Below are 11,857 nucleotides of genomic sequence, written 5' to 3' on the forward strand. Positions count from 1 at the left end.
ATGGGAACAAACACAGACGCACAGCCAGACATTACACAGAGAAAAAGACCTTGAGTCACACAGCTCTAAATGAGATATCACCATCAAATCCCTCCCTTCAGAGCTCAGAGAACCTCATGGAGGAGAAGGCATGAAGAGTGGAAGCCAGAGTGTACTGGAGTATTCCAGGAGAACAAGGGCCACTAAGTCAACTCACAGAGACTGGAGCATCAAGCATGGCCCTATACGGGTCTGCACCAAGTCCTCTGCACAGATATTATAGCTTTCAGTTTTGTACTTTTATGGTTTTTGTTTTATCTCATTATATTTTATTTTGTTAAGATTTGTTGTTATCATTTAGAAGCCTGTTCTTTTCTCTCATGAGAGACAAAAAGGGCGTGGATCCAGATGGGAGAGGAGATGGAGAGGAACTGGAAGGAATAAAGAGAGAGAGGAAACTGTAATCAGGTTATATTGTGTGAGAAAAGAATCTACTTTTAATAAACTGGAGGAGGAGAAAGGCATCTTATTGCTACAAGTGTTGAAGGCAGAAATGTCCTGCCATGAGCAGAGGCTGGAGATTCCAGAAAGGGGCATCTGGCATTCTCTTATCTTTTACCCTGAGGAGCACCCCTTTCCAGGAAACCATGTTGAGGACATGACTGAAACTGAGAGGCACCTCCACATCGGGGATGATTGACCAGTTCACCACCCACCCCTCTTCCCCGGTCTGGTGAAACCTTACTAACTCCAAGGCCGTGAGGGATGCTTTCCTGCTTCAGGCTTCCTAAGAGACTCTGCCCTGCTCTTCACCTTCTTAGCTTTCAGAGACAGCCCGCAATCCTTAGGTCTGGAAGACTTGGTCACGTGACCTTAACTTCTTGATTCTCTTGTCACTTCTCTATTCTGACTCGTCGTTGTCATTACTGTCTTCCAAAGACCCTGGAGTTTATCTGTAAACCAGGATAACCCCTTGTCTTAGTTAGGCTTTCTATCGCTGAGAAGAGACACCCTGATCATGGCAGCTCTTATAAAGGAAAACATTCATTTGGGGTGCCTTGCTTACAGTTCAGAGGCTCGGTCCATTACCATCATGGTGGGGAGCCTGGCGGCATGCAAGCAGACATGGTGCTGGCTACATCTTCATCAGAAAGCAACAGGAAGTAGACTGTGGCACTGGGTGTGACTTGAGCATACATGAGAACTCAAAGCCCACCCCGACAATGACACACTTCCTCCAACAAGGCCATACCTACAACAAAGCCACACCTCCTAATAGTGCCACTCCCTATGAGATTATGAGACCAATTACATTCAAACTACCACATCTCTTTCTCAAAAACAATGTGTCACATCCACAGCAACATATCCACAGGTTTTAGAGGTTGGGATGTAGATTTGGCATTATCCAGCCCACCAGACCCCAATTTAACATGCTGCTTCTCATGACAGGCTTTATTTTGAAAATTAACATGATTATTGTATATTTTACTGAACTTTTTTTTATTCTGCTCTCCAAAGTAGCTCACTCTACAACATCACTCCTTATTCTACCATTAGTTCAATTTTCAATCGTCCTTGCTATGACAAAACATTAGTGAACTGTTCTGGTCTCCATCCTTCCCCAAGAGTTACTGAAATGGATTTTCAAAAGAAGCAACCCAATCTGTTCCTGCCAGATAGAAAAGAAAATATCTTCATGGCCTTTGTAATGAATTATAAACCCACTCATACTTGGTCTTAGCTACTGGAATCCTCACTCATCGTCTTCCATTTCCCCAAATGAAATCTCAAAGGTGGTGATACGAGCACCTTGCAGGTTTCTGAGTGTGCTGTGCACAACCACTTCTCCCGCATGCTCTCTGCCTGAAGGACTCATCCCCTTTCTCCAACTGACCTACTTCTGTGGATCCCTCAAGACTCAGTCCATTCATACTTTATATCTTCTCCATTGCCTAACCTGACCATATTCCTATGGTCTGCATTTCTGCCCTGCAGAATTCTACAGGATGTATTTTTAAAAAATCTGCAAATGCTTCGTTCAAGACCCAGTATTCTAAGTTGGTCTGCTCATCTGTCAGTGTCCATTCCCAGTTATTCTTCCAGGTATTAGCAATGTCTCCTTTTCATAGATGTTGTTAGAGACCTGGCACAAATTTATCTCTCAAAAGATTTTTGTGTTTTTTTATTAATAAATAAGCTATAATCTGATTTGGTTTGTTTCCCATTTATTTATTCATTCATTCATTCATTTATTTTTATATATAAGGCATCTTTTCTTCTTTTGTTTTGTTTTTTTGTTTCCCTCTTATTTAGCTGCTTTTGCTACTCACTCTTTAAAGCTCTTCTGAGTGTTTTTCCAGGTACTTTCACGTGTGTGATATATGTGTGTGAGGTGTGTACACACGTGTGTGCAGTGTGTGGTGCGTATGTGCAGAGGTCTAAGGAAGTAGTTGCCAGGTCTAAGGAAGTAGTTGCCTGTCCTCCATGGCTCTCTGACTTATTTTTTGGGGGGGACAGGATCTTTTGCTAAATATGAAATGCATGGTTTCCTGACAAGGCTGTCAGCCTGTACTGTAAGCCTCAGCAGTCTTACTATCTCTGCCTTGCTCAGTGCTAGATTCACACGCCTGTGAAATCCCTGTCTTTTACATGGGTGCTGGCTTTCAAACTCCCATCCTCATGCTTGGGTAGCGAGTGCTTTTAACCACTGAGCCATTTCTCCAGCCCCTAGCATCTATATTTTTTAAAGCTCATCATATTTTTCCAATTAGCAGTTCAAGCTATAAACACAGGAAAAGAAGCCAAATCCTATGACTTTGTTCAATCATTACTTTTTATACAGCATAATGCTATTTCATAGGTGATCTACACTATTGTATGATGTAACTGGGGTTGACATTGGCTAATTCTTACTATTATGCCTTGGAGGAAGTATGAGTAAAATACTGTATTTAGTTTTGCTGATCTAATACTTGCTGGTGACTTTTAAGGAGTAGGATGTTCTGTACTTTCAGACACACAGCAGAGGGGTTCCCTGTGAAATCCAAGCCGCATGTCACCACTGAAGTGTCCAAAGAGAGCTTCTGACCTGTTAACACCTGTGTCTTCATTTATACAGGTGCATACCGATGGAAGCTAAGTTGATCACTTAAAATATTCGATCCTGGAGACCGAATGGTAAATGTGCCCCTCTGTTACTGTCACAGAGGCTGCTTGGTAAGAAATGCATATTTCACAAGGACACTGTGAGAGTTAAAACATTGGTTACACCCCTCTTGGAAATATAAGTAGCACTCACAAAGAATGTGAGCAATCACGTGCTTCCTGTGACTTATACTTTACCATAATTTATACTTTACCTTAGGTGTAATTGTTAGGGTTTTTATTTATTTATTTATTAGTTAGTTTGGTTTTTTTTGGGTGGTGACACTCATTTATTCTTCCCTAGGGCCATAAAACCACAAGAATTTTTCACAAAAATCATCTTTAAAATATATATTTAGCCTCTTATTGACCCCTTAAACTAGCTCTTTACTACTGCAGGGCATTATAAATTGTTCTAAATTTGTTTTGGAAGCCGTGGGTACATTTCCCCCTCTGCATCCATTCATAACCCCCATTAACTTCCATGGGGATCAGATCTTCCTACATCAAAGTGAAAACCGGCTCATGCATGTTTAAATCATGATTAAAATCTATTCTTGATAAAATAAAATGTAAGAACTAAAAGCCAAAAGAAGCTGTATGGAAAAACATGGGACCATGTTGTGTTTAATTAAAGGAGTTCACATCTGTGGATAACTAACCCGGCTTAGCAGCCCCCAGCGCTGTTTTCAATACGTGCTCCATCTCAGGTTATTTACTGTAAAGCACCGACATTATAAACTGAAATGTGTGTGACTTAGAACTGTCTCACAAAACTATGCTTAGCCCTGTGTGTCTTGACTCTCTTATGAACACAGACGAGAAGAGCCACTGCTTGGGCTCACACTAAGTTACCTGTGGGGAGAATTTGATCTTACCTATTTATTGCCATATTTTAAAATTATGTCATAAACACTTGAAAGTTTTGCATCTAGAAGACTGCCTACATCTATGCCCATGAAAATTGAGTAATGGAATTCCAAACAGTCCAATTTTTCTTATAAAAGCAGATCTGTGTAGTGCCTACCCTCTCTAAGAACATCACTAGGAGGCAAATGCAAACTTTACATACATATTTCTATGATCCTTTGAAATGTTTGCTTTGAAATACAGATATATCATACATGCAAATAAATACACTAATTCACCCATGCATTTAATGAGATGAAGTCAACTCTACACCCCACAGCAGTAAGTGCAATACTAAAATTCATTTCCATTTCACAAGTAAACATCATGCACTTCTCAGATAAAATGTGAGAAAATATGAATCTAGGTGATTTTCAAACACTGTTTAAAATAAATGGATCTTAACAGAAATACAGTTGTCCCTTCGTATGACAGTGGATTGATTCTGAGACCCCCCGATGATACCCAAATCCACAGATGTTCAAGTCCCTTCTGTAAAATGCTGTAATGCTTGCATATATCCCACAACATCCTCTCATATACTCTAAATCCATCTGTAGATTACTTTTGATACCTAATACATTGCCAATGCTATGTGAAAAGATGTTATTCTGCATTGTTTAGGAAATAATGAAGAAATATATCCATATACATTCTATACAGACACAGCCATCGGCCTAACTGCACAGAACATAATGCAGCCGAAACGATGCTCAGTTGCTGGTAACAGTCTAAGCTAAGAAGCAGCAGGAGGCTATGGCAGGGTGTGCCTGCACACCACAGATTACAGTGGTACCCAGCTCATATAAAATTCAATTTTGCTATTTAGAACTTTATGAAATTTTTATCTGTATATCCATCTACAGTTGGTTGAATCTGATAATCTGGAACACCATGATACAGAGGGCCAAATGTACACAGTTCCTCTAGGAGACAGTGAAGGAATGTCCCCAGCTGATGGGACAGTGCTTAGTCTTTAGCTCTGTAAACAATACTGCACAAAAGGACAGTTCTGTGAAAGGAATACAGAAAATGTAGTTTCCAGAGGCACCCAAGACACACCCAGGAAGATTTTTTAATACATGAAATTAACAAATATGTAAGATGACCTTCAAAAGATTTTGAGATATGCTATTTTAGGCACACATTGACTTTCTATTCCCTAAACACACCAAACTGGGACAGAACTGGGCTATTTGAAAATCCTGAAGGTCTTCGCTATTCCTAATTCTCTTGGATCTCCACCTCACTTTCTTCTCTGAAGCAGCTACGCTGTGGGTCCTCACATGTACTTACCTTCCCACACTGGTTTCCAGACAGCGAAATAAGTGCCCACAGAATGGCAACTTTTTTGTAGACATCTAAAATGATGTTTCCAACACCTTTTTTTCATTGAAAATAGATTGTTTTTCATGCAGTATATTCTGAACATGGCTCCCCTTCTCCAACTCCTCCTAGATCCTCCCCACCCACCCAATCCCACACTATTTATTCCTTTGTCTCTCTCATTAGAAAACAAAGAGGCATCTAAAAAACAATGAAATAAAATATGATAAAAACAAACAAGAATAGGAAAAAAACAAGCAAGCAAAAAGAAAGAAAAGTCACAAGAAACGCATACAGATACTGAAACACACGCACTCCTCCACCCCAAAATCCTCTAAAACAAAACCAGAAATCATAAAATATAAGCAAAAAAACCTGTAAGGTTAAAAAAAAATAGTGCCCAGATAAGGAATTATGAAACAAGCAAGCAAACAAACAAACAAATCCAAAATACCATTGAGTTTGTTTCGTGTTGGCCATCTATTAGTGGGCATGGGGCCTCCCTTAGGTATGATTTGATACCCAGTGGGACTGCACTGGAGAAAAATACTTTTTCCTTTGCAAGTGGTTCAGTTGGAGATAGATTCTGGGTTAGGGACAGGGTCTCGTGTCCACTTACCCTGTCAGCACTGGGAATTCATCTGACGTAGACTATGCAGGCCCTGGGCTCCAGTCTCCGTGAGCCCAGACGTGTCAGTCCTGCAGGGAAGACCTAATACTATTAAAATAATGATAAGAATTGATATCATTTGTTCAGCTCCTACTGCATCTAAGGAATGAACTACATACTTTTCATTTTTATTTACATAATAGAGTGTGTGTGTGTGTGTGTGTGTGTGTGTGTGTGTGTGTGTGTGTGTGTGTGTAGGTATGTGCCTGCCATAGCACAGCTATAGAGATCCCTGAACAACTTTTGGAAGTTGTTCTTGCCTCCACCTTGTTCAGGCAGAGTCTCTGGAGCTAGCCGGCCCACCGTCTTCTGATTCTCCTGTGTCCACCCCCATCTTGCAGCTGGTGGATTGCTGTTATGCGTGTGTTACCTGCTGCATTACCCTCTGAGTAATCTCCCTAGCTCTGTGCTGCAGACTTGATAGGGACTTTGTTTTTTTTTTAGTCTTCAAGGTGAGTTTACAAAACAGATATTTTGAAAGAAAAACTTTTTTAAAAAAAAGAATGATTATGTGGTATGTGAGTAGCAGGTCAGGGTTTACATCCAGGGCCATTATCACATATAAATTGCATACAGTGATGGACTTGATGTGACATTTTCAGGCATGTGTAGAGTGCACTTTGAGGATGTTCATGACTCTCTTACATCTCTTGTTCGTCCTCTCTCTCCCACAGGTTCCTTTCCTTATCCAAATAGTTCCCCTGTTATTCTCATCATTTCTTGTTATTGTTTTAATCTAGATCCTACATGTGAAAGGAAACATGTGTGGTGTGTCTCTTTCTTAGTCTAGCTTACTTTGCTCAACATGATGTCCTCTGATTCCATCCATTCTCCTGCAAACAACATCATTTCATTCTTAATGGCTAATAGCCAATCATGCACACATACCACATCTTTTTATAATAATTAAATTTATTCATTTATTTTACATCCCAACCACAGTATGTCTTCCTCCTCTCCTCCAATTCCCTCCCTCTTCCTCACTCTATCACCACCCTCATCCACTCCTCTTCTATTTCTGTTCAGAAAGTAGCAGGCCTCCATTGGGTAGCAACAAAGCATGGCATATCAAGTTTTGGTAGGACTAAGCTCCTCCCCTTGTATTAAGGCTGGGCAAGGCAACCCAGTATGAGGAGTATGTTCCCAAAAGCTAGCTTAGTTAGGGTTATATTGCTGTGAAGAGACACCATGACCACAGCAACTCTTATAAAGAAAACATTTAATTGAGGGTGGCTGGCTTACAGTTTCAGAGGTTCAGTCCCTTGTGATCATGAAGGGGAACATGGCAGTATGCAGGCAGACATGGTGCTGGAGCTAAGAGTGCTACATCTTGCAGGCAACAGGAAGTCAACTGACTGTCACACTGAGGGAAGCTTGAGCTAAAGAGATGTGAAATCCTGCCCCCACAGTGACACACTTCCTTCAACAAGGCCACACCTCCTAATAGTGCCACTCCCTTTGGGGGCCGTTTCCTTTCAAACCACCATGCCAGCCAAAGCATTAGGGACAGCTCCTGCTCCCACTGTTAGGAATCCCACAAGTAGACCAAGCTACACAACTGTCACACATATGCAGAGGGACTAAGTCAGTCACATCCAGGCTCCTCGGCTGTCAGTCCAGATTTTGGGAGCCCCAGTGAGCCTAGGTTAGATGTTTATGTGGGTTCCCTTGTGATACACAATGGAGTATTACTCAGCTGTTAAAAACAACGACATCATGAAATTCTAAGGCAAATGGGTGGAACCAGAAAAAAATCATCATGAATGAAGTAGCCCAGACCCAAAAAGACAAACATGGTATGCACTGACTTATAAGTGGATATTAACTACAAAGTAAAAGATAACCAGGCTGCAATCCACAGACCCAGAGAGACTAGGTAGCAAGGAGGGTCCTAGGGTGGATGCATGGATCTCCCTGGGAAGGGAAAATAAAAGAGATCTTGTGGGTGGACTGGTGGTGAGTGGAGATGGGGAAATGAGGAATCAGGTTGGGAGTGGGTGGAAGGGGAGAGTACTCAAAGATATGACTGGAAGTTGCGGGGGGGGGGGGGGGGACATTTCAGGGTCAGGTAGAGACCAGGTGCAATGAAAACTTCCAGGAATCTATAAGGATAAGCCCAGCTAAGAGTCCTAGCAACAGTGGACACATAGCCTGAACTGGCCACCTCCTGTGACCAGGCAAGACTCCTAGTGGAGGGATTGGGACACCAACCCAGCCACATAACCTTCGACCTACAGTCTGCCCTGCCTATGGAATGGGTGTGGTGGGGGAGTGTATTAAGGGTGTTGGAAATATTTCAGGGGTGGCCAACCAATGACTGATCCAGCCTCAGACCCCATACTATGAGAATGAGCCCATTCTTGACACTGCCTGGAGTGCCAGGACCCAGAGGATGGATGGCCCTGAGACCTAGGATAGAACCAAACACAACTGAAGGGGAAAAAGTCAGTGTAATGATACCTAATGATATTCTCCTATGCTCATAGATTGGTGACTACCAGAACTGTCATCAGAGAGGCTTCACCCAGTAACTGATGGAAACAGATGCAGAGACCCACAGCCAAGCACTGGACCGAGGTCGGGGAATCCTGCTGAAGAGCGGAAGAAAGGACTGTGCGAGCCGGGGTGTGTGTGGGGGGCGGGGGGTGGTCAAGGACCTCATTTACCACATCTTAAAGGTCATTCTTCACAAAAGACTGTGACATGGAAGAATAAAAGAAATTCTCAGCCAAAAAGAAGTGTTATGAATCAGTTTGTCTAGTCTCTCATTTAAAAGGAAGAGAAAATTACTTGTTGCTATCCTGTTTGCATGTGAGTATCACCATGACATCTAAACTGTGTATGTTCCCATTTCATCCCTAGAGAAGATTGTTGGGAACTTTCCCTTTCCTAAAGCCACTATATCAAGAGCATTGTATATGTGCTTATCCTGTGCTCACTTCTTGATCAACAATCTGAAACAAATTCAGTATAATGACTTAGGGTCCAATATAAAGTAAGACAACGTTCTTAGCAAACTAATAGGATTTTTTTCTCCGGCTGTATGCACTTATTCATGAATAATAACTTGTCCTTACTTACTTCCTGGCCCATAACCTCTGGAAGGGCACTATTCTATCCCTTCAAGCTCCACCACTGCCAGGACTTAGGGCAGGACTAGAAAGACAGCAGTCAGGAAATAATCCTCGGGGCTTTCCTAGCAATGCATGCCTGCAATCCCTGCAATCCCAGCATTCGGGGTGGGGCAGGAATGGGGTATCATTGCACATTTGTGACCACTTGGTCTACAGTAGGTGTCCCAGGTCAATCAGGGCTATAAAGTAAGACTGTCGTAAAAAGCAAAAATGGAAACAAACAAAAAGGACAAAGACTGAAGTTTACAGATGACCTAAAAATTACTAAGTGTTTGGTCTTTGGTCTGTTTGTTTGCTTCTCTCTGAAGCCCTTCAAATCGGGCTGCCTTCAGATTTTTCCCTCTCTTCCTCCTCTCTGGGACCTTTGCAAATAATTTTTCTTATATTGAAGACCCCTCATGTTTCACCTTATTCACACCTTGCCAGAGCCTTCCCTGGCACACTGTCGTCCCAGAAAATTGTGGTTGCTATGTTACACTGAATAGCTTTTCCACAAGGTAACAACTTTAATTCCACTTTGATTAGTGAGATGTTGTAATTAATGCTTGCCTCCCCCCATGCATCTGAATCTTCATAAGAGCAAGGACCAAATGCATGTGTTTATCTAAATTTTTTATACTGTTTTCATTTATCAATGTGTTTTAAGACAACTACAGAACCTAATGCATACTAAAAAGGCAACAAAGTTTTGTCGAATGGATGACTGAGAAAATGGGTAAGTGGATGAATGGATAGGTTTATATATAGTCTTCTACAAACATTTGGCATCATCTAAAAATAGACTGGTACGATAGAATATTGCTATAAATTTAACAAAGAAACAAGACTATGCATACATTGGCTTTGTGTGCTAGTTTAAGTGGAGATCGAATCATTAAATCAGAATAAAACTACCCTTGCATTGAAAAAATAGGCAAATAATCATGTTGACTTTTTTTCCAATGCAGGTGCAGCCCTAAATTCATGTCTATCATTAACCTTTCTGTCCGTTCCCTAGTCACTATCCTTGAGTTGATGCCATCTGATGGGTCCTGTTTTCTTGGATTCATTATGTAATAGGAAAACCTTTGCTCCGTTGTTGGAACATTTAGTAACATCTCTTATAAAATGCAAGTCTCACCTTTTGTGATTTTGTGAGAACCCATTCTAACAGTAGTGTTAGCTGAGAGAAGCTTGGCTTATGTTAAACCCAAAGCCAGGCAATATCCATGCTATGCAGGGGTACATTGTATTTTATGACTTAAATAAAAAAATATTTCTAAAAGCACATATTCTGGGATAATAAGCTTCAACAAAAAAGAAGCCTGGGGTTATTGAAACACATGAAATTTGAGCTTGAAGAGAATTTAGATGGTTTAATATTATTTGAAGACCATATGAAGTAAGGAATCTCTTTCTACCTGCAGTTTAATACCTGCTATCACTATGGGGATACAAGTAGCTAGCTGAAAAATCTTCCTGCTTCATGATTCATATTCCTACACAGATTGCTCCTTAAATTCTATGCTCACTGAATGAAAGTCTGTAACTACAGGTTATTTAGTTATTCATTAGTTCATGCATAGCAAAAATACCAGAGAATCCTCAAAGTTATGATTCTAAAGCCTCATGCATCACCACTCCTCTTACAGTGGAAAGATACACTAATGCTATATATCTATTGTTATTTGCACATTCGGAATTACTAAAATTACATATCTATCTACTATGTGTGGATACTATCAGCTATTCTACATTTCATATTTCTGGGTACTTTTAAAATACAAATAATTTATTTGAGATGCTAAAATTTTAAAAGTAACAATTAAAGTTATTTTATGTTAAAAGTTCATTGGAAGTTCTAATTTACTTGAAAACTGGAAGAAATTTATGCCTAAATATTATAAATACTATTGTCTTATCCCACTATATTTCAGATTCTGTGGGTTTAAAAATTATTATAGTATCTTTGATATAATTTTACAAGTAGATAACAATTTTACTGATCACTGAAATGTTATAAGGATTAATTTTGAAAATCAAGACTCAAGTCATAATAAAAGCAAAAGATGTGATCTGATAGTATAGCATAATGAGTTTCAATTTTATTTTTATTAATTTTAATGAATTAACTATGTGTGTGTGTCTGTGTGTGAATATGTACATGTGAGGTCATGCACCAAAGAAGGACACAGGCATCAGATTCCCCTGGAGGTAGAGTTTCAGGCAGCTGTTGGAATCCCTACATGGGTGCTGGGAACCAAATTTGCGTTCTGTAAAGAACAGTATGGGCTTTTCATCAACAGAATCATCTCTGCAGTTTCTTGTGTTATTTCCTAAGTAAAAATACATGACAGCTTTTATATTTTAACATTAAAGAAAGCATTGTGTGTGGTAAAAGTCATAGCCAATCAGCAACAAATTCTGTTTCTTATGGGGGGTCATGAGGGAAGTCATGAATTTTAGTCTATTGACCAAAATTTCTTTAGAAATTCTTAAATTTTAAAAGAAATCTTAAGCCAGGTGGTGGTGGCATACACCTTTGACCTCAGCACTAGGAAGGCAGAGTCAGGAGGATCTCTGTGAGTTTGAGGCCAGCCTGGTCTACAGAGTGAGTTCCAGGATAACCAGGGCTACACAGAGAAACCCTGTCTTGAAAAACCAAAACAGAAAGAAAGAAAAAGAAGGAAGGGAGGGAGGGAGGGAGGGAGGG

At 40.4% G+C, this 11,857-nt stretch overlaps 1 long non-coding RNA gene across 2 annotated transcripts in view; it reads left to right on the plus strand.

Annotated features, from left to right (window-relative positions):
• The window catches only part of LOC128113758 (uncharacterized), a 34,355-nt gene extending 23,387 nt beyond the window's left edge, over nt 1-10,968 (plus strand). Inside the window, exons 2-3 of one of the 2 annotated variants that reach the window (XR_008219631.1) lie at nt 3,101-3,198; nt 8,518-10,968. This is a non-coding gene — a long non-coding RNA (uncharacterized LOC128113758). The remainder of the gene's footprint in view (nt 1-3,100; nt 3,199-8,517) is intronic. The other variant, XR_008219632.1, reaches the window with a different exon arrangement.
• The last annotated feature ends 889 nt before the right edge of the window (nt 10,969-11,857 follow it).

The sequence above is a fragment of the Peromyscus californicus genome, unplaced genomic scaffold (assembly GCF_007827085.1).
Source record: "Peromyscus californicus insignis strain IS unplaced genomic scaffold, ASM782708v3 Scaffold_18__1_contigs__length_77618521, whole genome shotgun sequence".
In the NCBI taxonomy this organism is placed as follows: Eukaryota; Metazoa; Chordata; class Mammalia; order Rodentia; family Cricetidae; genus Peromyscus; species Peromyscus californicus.